The 16,747-nt window shown below is 40.8% G+C and overlaps 2 protein-coding genes across 3 annotated transcripts in view; one reads left to right on the top strand and one right to left on the bottom strand.

The window, feature by feature from the left end:
- LOC124184990 (fasciculation and elongation protein zeta-2-like) overlaps positions 1 to 16,747 on the bottom strand; it is a 467,596-nt gene that overhangs the window by 312,669 nt on the left and 138,180 nt on the right. The window lies entirely within an intron of this gene.
- LOC124184913 (protein groucho-like) overlaps positions 695 to 16,747 on the top strand; it is a 134,896-nt gene continuing 118,843 nt past the window's right edge. The window contains exon 1 of one of the 2 annotated variants that reach the window (XM_046575126.1): positions 695 to 781. The gene's annotated coding sequence lies outside the window, so the exon portion shown is untranslated. The remainder of the gene's footprint in view (positions 782 to 16,747) is intronic. The other variant, XM_046575125.1, reaches the window with a different exon arrangement.

The raw sequence follows: 16,747 nt of genomic DNA, 5'->3' as shown, positions 1-16,747 counted from the left end.
ATATCGGAAATTCCTGCTCGGCGAACTGCGGCGATTTATCAGCAGTGCAGCGACGGAACTCATCGAAGCAGTCCGACAAACGTCATTTATAAACAGTGCATGTCACGAAGACCATTTCGTCTCTAAAACTTGTACCAAGTATTTTTAAGTCTTTTTCGCGAAAAATCTCACAAGTTGTTTTATCAAACCAGTATCTACGCGAAAATTGTACAACGGCTTCAAGAGATCGATGAGAAAACAGGTTCCGAACTCGACAGAGAAGGCGGCGAGCATACACGCGAGCTCTAAAATTCCACCAACGGGGAAATGAGACGTTTAAACGCATTACTGCAACAAGGAAGGCGTACGAGAGTGCCACGAATGCCTGAGGGATATACGTGTGCGCATACCTGTCCACCTATACGACTGAATCCCCGAGCATATATGCCTTCGGCAGAAATATTCGCGTGCCGAGCATCGCAACCGCGCAAACATCCGTATATGGTCGCAGTCCCCGCGCGCTTTTAATCTGCATAAACGAATCGCGCACATGTATTATATATGCCGACTCGTTTCTTTGCCGATAACGAATCTCTCGGGTAACCCTTTTAGCTCTAGGTACGAATCGGACTATTGCATTTGCATAGCTATGATAATTTCAAACTCGTATGTATCTTTGTGTCTTTCTGTTCCAGGAATTATTCTCACCGCTTGATGGCGTAGTGAAGTCGGAAGTGCGCTAACTGATAATATGAGGAGTCGTGAATCGATGGATCGATGAACTTTGTCACTGTCGGATAAGGTAAGATCAAATGCCGGACGAGGTTTGTCCTCGGTCGTTACGCCGCAATTATGATCAGCTTCGTTCGAAAGGAATCCACTCCTTGAGAAATCACTAACGCTTTGTTGATGGAGAAATTCTTCGAGTTAAAAATCACGGATACTGATCTGTCAAACATTTTATTCTTGACTATTCGATCTTTACTCATCGTGTACCCAAGTATGCGCGGAAAGAGAACGATGTTTGCATCAGATGATTTTATTTTCACGTGTAAGACAGACTCAATTGTAATTTGTATAAATTTGTTCGTGCGGGCGAATGGATCGTATATTAAAGCATTGCCTTCAAGTATCTCAGTCATATTCAGCGTTGCCCAATGTTCCCAGTATGAAAATATGAAAAATTTAGCTCTTCGTGAATTGCTATTAAACGAAGAATTTGCAAAATCAAATATTTTCGAGCAACGCGATCATATTCGAGACAGATACTGCGTAATTAATTAGGTTGTTCTGAAAATCATTGCTTAAAAAAAAATTGTGTTTCGCAACTTCGAAAGATGTTTTAGTGATAACATGCGAGATAAATTTTGTTTCCTGAGTGCTGTAGAAACGTGATTTGAAAAATCGCCAAATTGCCTATAATTGTTCAAATTTACAACGTGAAATTGCATCTGCAGAATGGCGTTGTCGGAAAATGAAAATTAGCAATAATTCGTTCATAGCTACAGTATTTCACGAATTCCCACGAAATTTGGTATACAATTTTTTTTCCACCGGGATGCCAACCAGCCAAATGACTTGGTCAATTTGGAAAATATTCATCTAATTGTAAGATAAATATCGACTGAGAGATCTTGAAGTACCAGGTACTGAAGATCTCCTAGCGAAGCCTCATATTTACACTGCTTTGAGAACGTGTAAATAATTGCGGAGGTACGCGTATCCCATGTACATCCAAACACGAAATCCCTCCAATTCCCCAAACTCGCGTAGGTGCTTGTTGCCGAGGGAAAGTATCGGAGCAGCAGAGTTTAATTAACCAAAGTCCTTTCACGTTTTCGCGCTTCCGTGTTTTCGCAGCGATATATGATACACGTGTGCATATGCAAGCGCCTGATACACGCGGGGCATTCCATGCCAATTTGACCTGGGTCTGAGCTTTAAGGGAGCTTTCCAGTGTGACAGCCCCAAAAATCGCTGTTTTTCGCGATTTTTTTTTTTAAAGAAAAAATAGTCTAATCGGTCTGGTTTTTTTTTTGTATATCAATTGGGTATTGAAGAATACAAAACAATTTTTTAAAGATCGATTTATTTATTAATTAATATCTATAAAAATGATGAAACAATTGTTGCAGAAAATGCACTCGGATGTGGTGTCCACGTTGGGGGTCACAATTTTGATCTGAAACAAAAAACACAAAAAGATTATTGATCGGTATATAATTGGCTTTCGTGCTATGGAGGCTTTTTTCTTTTTTTTTTTTTTTGCAAAAATGGCGCCGGTTTGAAAAAAAAGTATCGATTTTAGCATTTTTTTTGGCAGTTTTTTTTACAAAAAAATAGGAAGATGTCAAAAAAAAAAAAAAAGCTTCCATAGCACGATAAACAATGACGTTAAGAATATTGTGTAAAAAATTCAACTCGATAGCTTTAAAACTCTGCCCTCCAAGTTGGACACCGTTTTGAAAAATGCTGTTTCGAGAAAAACGCGTTCAAAGTTTCAAGTGAGGAAATTTTAGGTAAATCGTTTACTTACGGTCAATCAGCGATGCCAGGTCCGTACAATATCCCTTCTGCTTCTTCGAAAAGATCGTGCTCAATGGATTGTTCAGTCCGACGAGCTGTCCTCGCCTCTTTGCTATCCAGGGACGCCCGGCGGTTTGCTTGGATGATGCGCGCATTCTTGTACTTAGCGGCGAAATCTGCGGCGCTCGGCCCTATCGTGCATCCCATCGTCTTCAAAATTTTTAAAATTGGGTCGTAACCTTCATTGAAGGTGCACACAGCACACTGCGTAGCGATTTCTACTATCTGCTTGCCGCAGAATACGTGCTTTGGGGCTAGTTGCCACACACAGTGATTGATTGATTTTCAAGAATTTAGCACGCCATCAGGTTTTTTTTTGAAAATTGAGTGCGACAAAAAAATAAGTCGCGCGACTAATTTACGGCTAATTAACGGCAAATTATGCAATAGTCCGAATTCGCATTTTCGACAATTGGCGAGCCAAGTTCATGTACGTGCAGGTAGGAACGAGACAATAGAAATAACAGTCGCACGGGCAGACGGCCGACGCGGCAGCTGTAGCGCTCCGTTGCCTTCTTCCAAAAAATGCTGTACAGTAACCGAAATAATCTGAATTTCGGCATGAAAATTTCAGGGAATATTCGGAAGAGTGTATACTATTCGATAAAGCAAAAAAAAAAAAAATCGATTTTTTGAAAATTTCACACTGGAAAGCTCCCTTAACCTCTCGGATCAGGCCAGCGGTTTTTTTTTTTTATTTAGTACAATTGTTCTGACTCTCGAAGACGTTTAGTCTTTTTTTTAACATTTTGTAGAATGGATTCAAATCATCAACAATTCTTAAAAGCGAACATAGAGGTGGGCACAATTCAAAAATTTGAAAAATCCTGCGTCAGGTACGAAATTTTTTATGCTTTGAGCTGACGTAGGCCAGCGATTACTTATCATTTTTTCGAGTTTTCGTTTCGAAGGCAACGTTGAAAAAAACGTTGAACAAACATTTTTACATGTAAAAAGTAGTCTTGGAAAATATTCACATTGTTTTCCGAACCAATTATTTATTTCCAATTTTTCCACTCTGAAGAAAAATAACTGTTGCGAAAAATTTGTAAAAATTGTCAAAAATCTGCGCTGAAAAGTGTAACTGAACAGGAAAAAATTTTATCGTTCCCCAGGCAATCAAGTGACAGGTAAGTATGTATACGTGTTTTTGATCGCAGTTCATATTCTCTTGATGCCAAGAAAGTCGAAGTAATGGTTTTCTTCAACGACAAGTATATATTTACAGTAGCGCTCAAAAGTATTATCACAAATATCGTAATCGTAGTTGGTTATAAAAAGATATAAAATATAAAAATTAATAGTATTTTTTACTGAAGGAAATTTGTTGTTCAATATAATTATAGAGAATTGAATCTCGTTGGCTAAAAAATGAAGTTAAAATAAAGAAAAATAAGAAAAAAACGATGGATCAAAATAATAACGAATTTCATACTGTCGGAATATTTTTGAGCGCTACTGTAGTTATTTGCTCGTGAGGAAAAGATTTTATCGAGTGGAAGAAAACTTTGTCAACGGATCAACGGACCCTTTTCCCCATCTCTACACTCAGTCAAATGTGATCAAATTGCTTTTGTGAAAAACTTGCTTTACGACAAATAGATTTCGGCTTCTGAGATCAGGGGGGATTTTGAAGACTTGAGTCACAATTCCTAATTACGCTTGTTGTTAGACGGTTAAACGTGCCAGGATATAGACAACTACGGTGCTGTATCGTGCCAGTACTAATTTACGTAATTCGTGTTCTCTGAATCAATCAACACAAACTCGATATTTTTTAACAACACGTAGGAATACATTAAGGCAAATTTAATTCCGTGAACATTTTGTTTAATATACCTTAAAGAGGTTAGCTGGAAAAAAATCGATACTTTTCATTAATTTTACCACGCAATATTTATACATTGAATGTTCAACAAATTATTGTACTCATAAGCTACGAATGGCTCTTTAAAAACAAAATAATAGAAAATACTAGAATTATAAACCAAAGCTTAGATATATCGATACATCATTTCAAATTGCTGTAAAATATTGAAAAATCTAGTTGATTTGTTCCATTGCAATCCGCGATGTCTCCTTTTATTCAAAAGACCATTTTCTACAAATTCTCTGAAATACTCTGTTTTATCACGATGTTATCACTAAATATTTTAATTCCAAACATCACGATGGTATTGAATATGATCGGCAAATTCTAATCTTAGATTGACTCGTACAAAAATAAGTCTGCTTCACTGACCTCGTGAAAAATACTCTACTGAATAAAAAAAAAGCGATTATAGAGTGAAATCGAATAAACTTTTTAGACTAGTAACCACTTCGAAGCGATTCAAAACAAAACACCGATACCTAATAGTAAATTTTTGTTTACAGTTACAGCATTTTTCATATTTTTGTATATTTTTAAAGAATTCTTACGTGGCATACAATAATTTGATAGATCTCAAATCTACGACTACGACTCGTTATAAAATTAGTACGAAGTATTGATTTTCGTCTTGAACCTCCTTAACGTGAAAACATGTTAATAACGATGGCAAAATTTCTACTCTGGGAAAAACTCGACATCCCAGAGATTATTGCGAACAGTCTTCGCGTCCCGCTGTTGAATGATCAGGGATCTGCGGCTATCGTTGCCGGGTGAATGTCGCTTTACGGGGATAAAAACAGAATGGACGGAGTCTGGAACGGCGGCGATACCCGGCAATAAATCGTCCGAGGAAGAGCAGAACGGTTCACAAGAACGCTCGCGCTCTTCGCGTCCTGGATCCTCTGCCTACGTGGATAAGTCGGCAGCCATGCGGGCAAGAAATGGTCGCATCCGCTTTTGGCCGTCTTTTGCGACTCTCGAGAGTTGTAACCCATCCGCGAGTCCAGATGGAGCTCTCGATTATTGCCCACCCAATCTTCAGGTTCGCGGCGAATCCCGGTAAAAAATATCCAGCATCGCGTCATAGTTGCGAGCCTCTTGGAAAAATGCCTGAAGCGGGTTTAAGTTGCGTGTACTGTAACCGGTAAACGCGAGAACTCGATTAACCAATTAGAGAATAGGTGGATGGGTCTTATCGTTAGAATTGTTGGATGGGCTTAGAACTTTTTTACAAAGATGTGAACGGAGGTATAATTACGTGTAGTTGCGGTACGGCTGCTCCCATTGCATGTTCGTGCGTGGTGAAGTTTCAGGATCGTTCTCCCTTGCCGATCTTGCAAGTTCCTTTACCTTTTACCGGCCTCTTCGTTTTTAAAAAGTGGAGGTGAAAAAAGGTCTTCAATTACTTTTCTGTTCGGAGCAACGTAAGCGCTGAGTTTTATGTACGGTGAAATTAAGTTTTATGGTAAACGATAATAACAATTCACTGTATCTTATTACAAATGTTCTTTTACAGGCATCAGATATGTGAGAGATGCTCATCGGTGAAAAAAATATCCGGATAATTGCTCGCTGTTTAGCTTTTACTTTTTACTTGGAGTACAACCGCAATTATCCGTGGAGTACAATTTCAATATTTCGCATAACAAATACCTGTTTCGGTTATTCGAGTTTGGAAAACAGAAAAAGCCGATTTTAGTATAAAATGTTTCAATCGACTAATTCGACCCATATTTTGACTTTTACCCGACAGGAGTGATTGCTTCGGTTTGAGATTAAATAGGTCGTATTTACTAATTTCTCATTCTCTACCTTTGTAAGCGTATTTTATTGCTTTAAAGTGCAAAACTGTGTTTAAGCTTCTACCCTTGGGCGAGAATTAGTCAACCACTGTTACACGGTGTTTTTAAATCGTCTGATCACCTCGTACGACTGATGTCACGACTGTTAAAGCAATCGTATAGTGTGACTTGAACCATCATTTCTCAAAGTAATAATTCTCATCGAGTAATTTGAAGGTATTGATAAAAATATGTTGAATCTCAAATAAAAAATACGTTTCAAATACCTGAAAGTCTCAACCACGAGAAAAAGAAACATTGTGCATTCGTGACTGTTCATTTTCATAACTGGCTTTTGCACCACAGAGATCTCTAGAATCGCTTGGATTTTTTTTTTTTTTGCGTATAGTCTTTTTCAGGGTAAATAAAAATAGATTTAGGAAAGTACGGTGCAGCGTACATTTGCGTGTTATACCATGATGTAAGATTTCTCAAGTGTTTTTTAAAAGATTTATGGAGATCTGGTCAGCGAGCAGAATGAATTTAAAAACGTTACATTCGGCTGAAAAAAACAGGGGTTTAATCATTTTGAACGTTCTTATTATCCAAGTTTCCCTCAAATTCTTGACATTTAGGCCTGCGGCATTCGAATTTGTTCATATTATTTTCTGTTAAATCGCAGGGACGTTCTCATGTTTGTCAAACGGGTTTCTCCTATTTTATTCACTATCGATTCAGCCGGTGCGACCCATTCATCGCCAAGAAATAGAAGGTCGTAGTTCGTTTTTCCTTAAACTAAGATATATTTACTTATCGAAGCCGAATGGCGAGTTTCGTTAGATACGAGTATTAATTTGCACCGTGCGGTCCGGGAATGGTATCAGATGTGTTGAACATTCGTCGTTAGCATCCCTCGAGCGACACGTAAGTATAAACATAGCTAATTGCTACTTGGCGAAAAGCATCTTGAAGCTGCTCCGGGGTTGTCGTAATTCGTAACGGGATGAGGGAGCGGGGCGTCTCCCTCAAAACTATACTTGATCCCGAGAGGCAGTCAGGGGTTTATTACGTCGCCGGCGTGTCGGCGCCGGGAGGAGAGGTCGTGCCACGGGTTACTGCGAGGATTAACTCCGTGTACTTAATGACACCCCTTTTAGCTCGTTGTATATTTCAGCCCCGTTGTTTTCCGAGTTGATAAAAGTATAAGGTGTTACGTTACGAGCATTGTAACTCCGGCCCGTTCCACTCTCCGCCTCACTTCTGCCAGCGTATATTACACATTAACGTGCCTCTCGGGTACACGCGCATCTCTATATACGTGATTCTCGCTGGCGACAAGCGTTACACACTCCGGCACTTCACCATGGGACTCCAGTTATTTGCTGTTTCTCTGCAGGTAGTTTTAAAACTAAGAGTACCCGCGCCCATTTTCGAGGCTAACAATAAGAAAACCTTCCGCAGCCTATGTATGCAGTGGGTAGGTACCTACTCGAGTTCGTGACTCGCCTCCGAATACCGACCTTTCCGCACTGACGCCAGACAACGACCGTACGGACGGATGGTGGATCCGTGTAAAGGAAAAAGAACGCGACAGCTTCTTGCAGCTTTCGTTCTTTTACAAGGAGATGCTCGTTTTCCATATCTCCATGCCTTGCTTGAATACCTGAGACTGTGAAACTTGAGGTATAAACTCTTGAGATTTCGACAATTTCAGTGAATTCTCAATGTTCGGTTTCACGGAACTAACGGGCCAGCTATCAAGCTCCGAATCGCTGTACATAAAACTCGCGATGATATTTATGAGGCATTGCCTGCCAACTCAACCAACGTCGGACGCTCGCCATTTTCAACTTTGTTAAAAAAATTTTATACAATTGTCCCAATCCCGGTATAGATTTTTTTGACGAAATCTGATTGATTTGTGCTTTTTGAAAATCAGCATATCTTTGATCGTAAATTAAAAATTTTTTTTAACTCTCAAAAATTTTGCATCAGATGTAAAATATTTAAAACTGAAAAAAATAGAAGCGATTGTCAATCTTTTGTGGGCCGCTGCTCAAACATTTTTATACGTGCGCCATTTTTTCAGATTTTTCCAAAAAGTTTTTTTTTTCCGTGATGAATAATTGCCAATAATTTGTTTTGGAAAAATCTGAAATAATTCTCAAATTCGTATTAAATATGAAAATGTTGGAGCAGCCGTGCATAGTAAACTGACTCTTACTCTAATTTTTTTTCAATAAAATTTTTTCTTCCGAAAACAAATCAAAAAAAATAAGAACGTAACTCTAGCCCACCCTGGACCTGGGTTAGAAAAATTTTCATTTCTGATACATTATTTTAGAAAATTTGTTCAGATTTTTAAGTTACGGTGAGACTTGTTGATTTTCAAAAATCATAAGTAAAATAAATTTAACCCAAAAAATATGAAAAAATTCGGGGTACTGTTTTGGTGTTGAAATAACTGCATACAAATTTTTTATCAAAACCTAAAATGGTCGACGTGGAATGCCCCATATAGCACTCTTGAATTGAATCAGACTCTAACATAAATTTACGTAGATTCTTCGAAAAGGACGAGCTTGCAACTTCTCCACTGGAATCCGTCGATTGCCACTTTCGACATGACACTTACAACAGTTCTGTAGTGGCACTTCAACTTCTGTCATCCTGAAATTTTCCTCTGCATAATGCGCGGCATTGAGTGTAAGAGAATGAAGCGATTATGAGCTAGGAGCCCAGAGGATCGTTCAAGTGTCTTCTTCAGCTCGAAATTGTCGACACAGCTCGACGCGTCATCAGACGGCTACAAAGAGACAAAATTTCAATCGGTTGTGGATGGAAATTCACGTTGGGTGGGTCGTATACATTTTAATTTTACGACCCGGCGCTATACGACTGCAGTTAAACTATCACCTCCCAAAACTCGCGGCGTATTTGAATCTGAATTTACTACCGAAGGCGTTGCACAAATTATTTCCAGATTTCTCCCGCACGTTTTTAAATGTATATATCTTATTTCCAATCCCGGTTTCGGGCACCTTATACCTTGAATCCGGGACCTATAATTTGAATCGTTGAAATACCTCAACGATCAGTATTTTTGCTGTTTCAAAAAAATCGCTTGGCATTTTAAAATATTTTTCAAGATTGTAAAAGTCACTGGATCTCTCTGGTCAGCGCAACAGAGGAGTAAAGTATTTTCACTCACTGCAATTATTGTATCGTGCCGCAACATTCTCCTGAACAAGTGTAATACAGCCTCGTCATTACAACACAAACGTATATCCTGAGTTGGAAAAAACGTACGGTTTATTTCTAGTTTGTTTTTTACAAACATCAGCGCGAACGTATAATTTCTGCAAGGTTAACTGCGGGCATTTTAACTGTGAAAAATCTCGCTGTTTTCTTTGATGCAAATGAGCAACGATTATTTCTTAGGTTTGACGTAGATTGCAGCATTCGTTTAATTTGTTTAATGGAACGAGTAGGCCGTTTAGTTTTTAGTAGAACACTTATCGGCGATTCAAGTTAGTTCGTGATATCTCTGTGCCGTGACGTTATTATCAGGAACAGATGAGGAAAAAAAGAGATCGACTTGATGCGCAAGAGTTCTCTCTCTAGAAAAATACATCGCATTTCTTTGATTTTCAGGTAGCCTTTGGATACTATCGGCACGTTCAACTGTGCGTGTGACTAAAATCCAGTCAAATAACCTTCATCTCCATAAATCCTACCTACACTATACAGAGAGAAAATTGTAAAAGTTGGCAAGGTGATCGTAAGCGACTAACTGCGCATGCGCCACCTTCAACGTTTTCTCAAGCAGGCTGGCCACAGCAAGTCAAACGCGCCTTGTGGCATTCATGTATACGACGCAATTTTTTCTAGGTTAAGTAGATCCCACGTGATCGAAGCAGTGTTTCGAGATGGTTTGGAGAACTTTTATTCTCAACTAATCGATTACCGATGACTGCTACGAGTCACTGTAACAACATAACCTCAATTCGCCACGCGACGCGCAAGAGTTCGACATCTCATGCCCCGTTTCGAGCAAGTTGGCTCCTCTGCTTTGCAGGCGAATATATTGTGGCGAGGTCACACTGGACCAGTAGAGTTCAATCGTCTCATGCGCATGCGCAGTCTGCTAACTTTCACCGTTTCATCTTGGTATACGACCGTGTATTAAATGACAACTTTTTTCGGAGTTTAACAGTACCCGAACTCCGCGTACTTCTCTCTCTCTCTCTCTCTCTCACACATCAGGAATATTTTTTCCAAAGTAGGAAATCGAGTCGTGTCTGAGAACGGATCCTTATGGTGGGCGTGACACATCTATAGTTACACTAAACGGCAGAATACACAACCGCGATGAGTTATCCAAGAGCATTTCACACGTCGATGAACGCTTCTTGTGCGGTATTCGGTAGAAATGAATTTACTTAAGAATTCACCGACACCTCGGATGTGCAAAGAAATATAATCGGTGTTTCGGAAGGGAAAATTTATTCAGATCATCTGACAAACCAATATATAGTTACGTTTGTCGGAGTCATAGTGCAGAAATTGATATGCCTTCTGTGACAAAATTTCATTTCCACCAACTGAAAAATCTTAGCCCGGAAACTTTGAGGATCCAGCAAACTCTGAGTGAAAATTTCGTCAGAATTGACCTCAACGCAGACTTTCGCACCTTGGACAAATCTGTTTTTGCTACGTCCCACATCCCTCCGGAATAATTCGTTGGGTGAATAGTACCAGAACTTTGACGATTTCCTCTTCGTCTGTACATAGATTCTACGGTTCGATTTCTTCGTGAAATTTAGAAGTCTGCAAAGCTGTCGCTCATCCCACAGCTTTCCGTGTAACACTCATTACCGGGATATAAAACCCAAGTCCGTACTAAAACTCTGAATATAAAGAACCGATTTTATCTTACGGGTTCAGCCGCTGTTGACTCGACCCCCTTTCGAATGGGAAAGGTAAAAACTTGCGAGAATGGTATTTTCTCGGGTGAAATAAACTTGAGGACTTTTCACCACCCGCGCACACGCATCTCTTCATTCCCTGGGAAATTAGAATGTCATTAGACGGCTATAACCTTCGGCAATAAGGCAGCTTAGAGGGCGGCAAAGCGGCGGGCCATCTCCGCCCCCGCAGACACTCAACGCCGAGTAGGTACGTGCTTCGAGCTTTCCGGGTTCCCAACCCTGACCTAGGTCGCGGGGAAAGTGGGGTGGGGGGGGAGGGAGGGCTCGATGCGCCCTGGGATGAGGAGCGACAACGGTACATTATCCGGAGATAATATCAATTCGGCCAGTAATTCTGTAAAGCCTCTCTCCGTCCCATCGGGTTCCGTCCTCCGCGCCCCCGGCATTCTCCATCGCTCTTCCACTCTCGGCAGGCTTTCGTAATGGAAGGGCTATTTGGTAGTTCGAGGAAATTGGACGCAAAAGCCAGTCGAACGTGTCAATTACCCGGACTGGAGACGCATTACTCTTCGCCAATCTCATCGCGGACGGCCGCCTTATACCACCTACCAGATGACAGATAAGCTTTTGTCTCCGTTATAGGATTTATTTATGCACGTGACAGAATGTCAGGCAAACGTTTACGGTATTATTGTCTCACCATTTTCTTTTCACTATTCTTTTTTCCACTCAGTTCTTTCATTCGCTTTGTAGTCTCGGGATGATAAGCGAACGGTGGCATCTTCGACACGGCTATATATTTCTCTGCAGTAACGTTCATTAATGCCTTGGGCTTCCGGCTAACTTGTTTTCGGTTCGAAAAAAAATGCAAGCTTGATTCCATACGAATTACGTGATAATGACTAGCGATACAGCCGCCGTGAGAGATTGGGAGTCATTGTCACATAATTCGTGTAGAATCGAACTCGCATTTTGTTTCGGACCGAAAACAAGTTAGCCGGAAGCCCAAGGCATTAATGAACATAACTGAACCTACTGCGGGCTTATTAACAGTCGATTCGCGAATGCGATATCACGTTTATTGGGATGAATATCGTCACGACTGATGCCCAGTAACAAGCTGCCGCTTTCATAAAAAGCAATTGGTACCAATTGCGTAATCTATTCCCCTATTTACTAAGTACGTACATACGCTCTTTATTACATGCTTCATATGCTACGCTTCGAAGCTAATTGTAAGATCGACTCTTCGATCCTTGGTGAAATTCAAACCGCTCAATTCTCCTCTGTGTATTATGCAACAGCCAATTTGTTCTCAATTATACGCTTGTACGGATATTTATACGTTCTACATTCATATACAGCAAATTTTCTTGGTTTAACTACCAAGCCGACTATAGAACTTCTTCTGCAGATGTTTCTCTGGTATAATAAGCACGTAAAGCAGACTTTCCGTAGATTATCATTCAGAGCAGTGGTTCTCTATCTACCAGCAAGCTGTGAAGAATCTGTAACTACAGCAGCTTGAAGTTCAGGCATTTAGATATTTTCGGAAAAGAGTTTGTTGCACCAAAAAGAAACGGCGATACTTGGCAGATTGAGCGCCCGAATGCCTGCGCGTTCTGCGTCGTCTTCTTACACAGGCTGGCCATCTCAAACTTCAGTTATCAAACGGGACCTTCTGGAGGTTATGAAATTGACGTGAATGTTTCAAGGGTAAGAAGATTTCCTTACTAACAGATCAATTATGACCGATAGGAGTTATAACAACAACATAACATCGATTCGCCATTCGACGCGGCGGAGTTTGGTACCTGACGCTCAATTTCCAGTAAGTTGGCACCCTTGCCTTCCAGACGAATATGTTGCCGCGACGCCATTTCGGCATCCAATAAAGTTCAGTCATTTCGCGCATGCGTAGTAGGTGTTTCAAACAGCCAGGTGTTTCAACGTTTCTTTTCGGCACATGGCTACCTTTCTCCGCTTCACAACACGCTGTGTTTTGGACAATCGAAAAATGATAGCTTGAGGATAGACTGGAAAATGATCAACGGAATTTTCTTCCAGTAGCTGCAGTTGGAACGCGGATGAGAAGCGGATCGTGGTTGCGGGTAAATTCATACGCCTGTAGTCCTATACGGTCACACAGGTACAACGTGGGTATATTTTCCGAGACAACATTTGCTCAAAGAGTAATTCATACGTATGTACATACATACGCCTCTCCACGTTGCCCGCCACATTATAACAATATTTACAGTGAGTAAACACAATCGTATGCACAAACAGTTGCGGCTCAAGAACCGTTGCCAAGGACTTTCCAGTGTATTTGCGCAGGACGACGTCGGGACGTCGACGGGTATGGCAACGGCACGGAGCCTCCGTGTGTAACGAAAAAATCCGGCATGAAGCCCTTTGCAGCCGGTGCGACGCCCGAGAAAAAGCCATTTATCTCCATCGAGCACAATAAACGTTTCCGAGGCACAAAGGCCGCACACAGCCGAGTTCCTCTTCCCGCCTCGTGTTATGACATCTTCGTCCTCGTCGCCAAGGAAACGACAGCGATGCCGAGAATTTGCCCGCACCTCCTTTTATATACACCCGTCCGAAAATCTTATAGCTACCCGCGAATGCCGCTCGCAGGGCGGACAGTTCGCCTCGACGACCGTCTTCTTCTTAATTAAGAAAGGGTCGAGGGTCGGTATAACCGAGGGCTCCTCGTCGCCCTCGAGCATTTCGCCCGCGGCTCCGCAGCCCTCGTAACACGGAGGAAGAAAAAATCCTTTCAATTTACAAACTCATTGAAGAAGTCCGCGTCGACTCCTGAGATGTCCGCCGGGGCCCGCAGTGTATTATACCTATGCATAAGGGCCTTCGACTGTATCTGCGGGCATCTCAGGAAACATGGGACAAACCTCGATACACGGGCGATTTTTAAACTGAACTTGAAAATAGCACTACTTGGGAAATTTTTCGCGTAATTATTTATACCGGATACATTGAAGAAATAAACTAATTAATTACTTACTTACTTTTAAGTAGGTCAAATACGTGTAATTTACGCAATTACGTTATCGACGAGGATAATTGGGTGAACCTGAAAAATTGTCATGCCTATTATGCAAGGATGGTATTTCAATAATCTCCCAAAGACATTTTATTGATTACAGTCTACTCTTCTGCTAGTGTTACAAAAATTAAATGGTGATGATAATTTAAATCAGTTGCATAATTTATTCGGATAGGAGAGGACAATTCCTCTTTATAACGAATTAAATTTAAACCAATCATTCACTTTATAATATAATACAGAATATATAATTAAATGTTCGAAACTGTAAATATGATAGTTTAGCAGCTGGTGTCGATGTTTCATTTAAGTAACATCGTCGAATTGATTAAGCTGTCTTAGATAATTATGATAATTATCAGAAAAATGATAAATATCTTTAACGATACAGATTTGACGTACAATCGAATAACAATCGAGATTCTTATAATATTTATTTCGAAAATTCGTTGTTCGGTTAAATTTAGTTCGTTTATCGCAGAATCAGGTAAGTATTTGGTACACACGTATGTGGGAATGGCTGACTCACGTTGTCGCTCAGTCACAATGATAAATACCTAAGCTTAGGTAATTGTCACCATGAACGTATTTCCTGCGTCAAAAGACATACGGCCTATTATATTCGAAACGCAGATTTAGTTCGAGTCGCTTGAGCGGGAATTATTGAATGAGAACGAATACAACCTACCAATGCAGACAAAGTTTTTCTGGGACACCTTTTCTAGATAAATAAATACCTTACACATCAACAGTAAACAAAATACCAACCTATATCGATTCTTTGTATTGATTGGAACCAATCCGAAAGTACGATATAATTTTATATAACATATCGTATGATATATAACGTAGTAATCGTGAAAATTTCAGTTTTTTATGAAAGTCTTATACAACGTCGGTGCGTTACATTTGAACAAGATTTATCAATTCTAAAGTCTGCAAATGACGAATTGTAATTGCGTATTTATCAAAACTAATTTCGTCAATAAAGTAGATGTTTTCCATAGATTGGTTGGAAGAGAAACCGTAACACCGTAAATATTGCGCCCGATTCTGTGAAGAAGTCACAAAATCCTTACCATCCGAGCAACCGCGACGACGTTGATGGATTTTGTGAAATATATCGTTGATGTAAACAGTGAAAATGCGTTAAGACGACAGTGTATATTTGTTCAAAGCCGCAGTTAAAACAAGACGTAAAATAAGTATAAATAAAAACAATCTCTGTTCGTCTCGATTTTCCATCTTATTTCTCATCCGTCAGGTTTACGATCGGGACGCGGGAATCTCCGGCTTTGGCCGGAGAACAGTTTGTCGAGGCGCATAAATTCCCAGTTTATCGGCACAATCTAACCTAACCTCCGCCGGACGGAATACAGTCAGAACCGCGCTAAGCACGGGACGATATGCCGGAGTGCGGAGTACGATTCGGTAGAGCGAGCTCATCCCCAGAGAAGAGAGGCTCGCCCATCTCCCGCTCGTAATAGAAAAGTACATTTTCAATCCGGTTTAACCGTGGACAAAGTAGTAATACGGAGGAGGCGAATATGCGGGCTCGTACCGTGCCGAATAAACTCGGTCGGCAATACAGGAATACGTCGACTGATGGCCTTAGTCACGCCCGAGTACGTTTTATACGCTGCCGGGAATAATAATAAATCCTTTCGTAGAATCGGCGAACTGGAAACGGAATTCGTACACACGCCCACCCGCGTGTCTCCCTACATTCGAGGGTTGGCACGCCTGCTGGCTACTCCACGCACTCCTGCCAACCTAGTTGCACGGAAGTGAGGCGTTGAAAACAAAAGCAGTCGCAGGCTCGGTCGCCGATCGAATATCTAACGACTCCCTGTCCGTCGCTAAAACGGAGTCAACCGATGCCAAGCGAAGAGAGGCGGCCGGCTGGAACTTGCAGGAAGCAACCGACGTGTTTAATGCCGCGGGAAATCCGCCGAGTTGTCGAATATTAGCGAAGTTTACTCGAGATAAGACGAGGTTGCGGTTAATTCGTGCTTTTGTTTATTTTGCCCCGCCTTGTTATAACTTTCTTCTCTGCTTTTATCTCTAGTTTCCTCGCTTGTTTCTCTTTCTTTCTTTAGTATTTCTTTTTTCTTCTTTTTTTTTTTTTTTTTACGCGTTCTTTTAGTTTGTTTTTGTTTTTTTTTCAGCGTTTCGCGTTGTCTTTCCGTCGTTGCGTCAAGTTCTTGCGTGCGATCACGCACTCCGCGGCGGTGGCAAATGGATAAGCAAAATACGAGGGCAGAGATTAATAACGCTGCCGTGCAAACGAGCTAGCGCATGGTCACGTATAGATAACAAATTTTTACCAATTCCGTGCTGGAATGCCTTTCGGCGATACTTGTATACGCGGGTGATATATCCGCGTAAGCGTCTATGCGTCTATCTACCTAGTACTATGCCTGTATCAAAGTGATCGAAAAGTTTATAAAACACGTTATTTGTAATGCTAACGAAACGCCTATATATATCATATTATAAATCCTACCGTTTCACATGAAACGAATAC

This window comes from Neodiprion fabricii, chromosome 6 (assembly GCF_021155785.1).
Source record: "Neodiprion fabricii isolate iyNeoFabr1 chromosome 6, iyNeoFabr1.1, whole genome shotgun sequence".
Lineage (NCBI taxonomy): Eukaryota > Metazoa > Arthropoda > Insecta > Hymenoptera > Diprionidae > Neodiprion > Neodiprion fabricii.
This window is presented reverse-complemented; position numbering and strand designations above follow the sequence as displayed.